The sequence below is a fragment of the Microtus ochrogaster genome, chromosome 1, assembly GCF_000317375.1.
Source record: "Microtus ochrogaster isolate Prairie Vole_2 chromosome 1, MicOch1.0, whole genome shotgun sequence".
NCBI classification, from domain to species: Eukaryota; Metazoa; Chordata; class Mammalia; order Rodentia; family Cricetidae; genus Microtus; species Microtus ochrogaster.
In genome coordinates this window covers 29,926,534-29,928,024 of record NC_022009.1, presented here as the reverse complement: position 1 = coordinate 29,928,024, position 1,491 = coordinate 29,926,534, and positions in this window count along the sequence as shown.

The following is a 1,491-nucleotide window of genomic DNA, read 5'->3' as shown; positions in this document are numbered from 1 at the left end:
TGAGACCCAGGCCACTGCTTGAAGCATCAGTTCTCAGACAACTAAGATTGAACGCAACATGATTAGAGAAAAAAATAGTTAATATAATGATATGGCAGACATAATCAAGACTTAGCAGTCTACTGATTATATAAGAATATTTTTGTGTAAATGCCACGTTTTATTTTTGTATTTATAGAACTTACACTTTTTACTTGAATTTTCATTTTGTACAGAAAAATTGTATATACTTGGTTTACATTTTTTCTAAAGAAAGAATAGATTAAGTAGGATATATTTATGCAAGAATATATATGTGTGTGTATGTATATCACTAAAATAAATACATGTAGATAGATTTATATATGTATATATGTGTAACAACAATTAATGTAAAAATGTACAGTCTATTTGAAAGATGGCAAATAAAGTGTATGGAAATGTTTGGAGGTAGGAAATTATAAATACTTTTTGGAAATAATTGAAATGAATAGAATTTTCTTTATTTAGATTATATATTTATAGTCATATAAAGTGGTATTATGTAGGCATTCAATACAAATATTTATTATTGTTGTTATAAAAACATGTTTTAATTTAAAATTCCTAGGATTGATGTTTGTGTTTCGATTGTGTTTCAATCCAACTAAGGCTTAAAATATTATTATAAAAATTTGTCTCAAAGAATATATTATTACACTATACTCTCATTCATTTTTATGTTACTTTCCTTGAGGATTTAAGTACATAAAGTACTAAATTATAACAAATATTGGCAACCAAGCCAACTGAATAAATTTTTTCTGTTTAAAAGGATAGAGGAATGAAATTTCAAACCAGAATGTTTGCAAATGAATGTTTGAATTTTACCTAATGTTTATTTAAAGCATATTTAATAAATTCTATACATAAATGCTATTATATTCAGCTTCCCTAAAATGAATATTTACATTTTCTTTATTTATATTTATATTCAGCCTAATTACTGATCTTTATCCTAAAAGAGTAAACGTTAACTTCCTTAAAGCAAAATAAAATTAAGTTAATTCATATGCACTTAAATTTTGGGATTTTTCTAAGAGATGAAAAAGGAGGAGGAGAAGAAGTCATCCAGTTACTAGAATTAACACAAACTTGAGAGGGCTAGCTCATTTATAGGTTTATGGTTTTAGAAGTTCATAAGATATTTATATAGATAGTGGTTTGTTGGAAAGTTCATAGTAACAAATGGTTTGTATAGGAGTACTAACTTAATGATTTTTGTTTTGGGTTTGGCATTTCCTTTTTCTGTTGTCGTTGGCAGGGTTTCTCAATGTAACAGCCCTGGCTATCCTGGAACTTGCTATGTACATCAGGCTGGCCTTAGACTCACAGAGATCTGCCTGCATCTTCCTCCTTAGTACTGTGATTAAAGGGGTGGGCCACCATGCCTGGCAACCTATCAGTTTTTAATACTGTATTAAATACTACATTACTGCTATGAACATAGTTGAACAAATGCTTTTGTAGTAT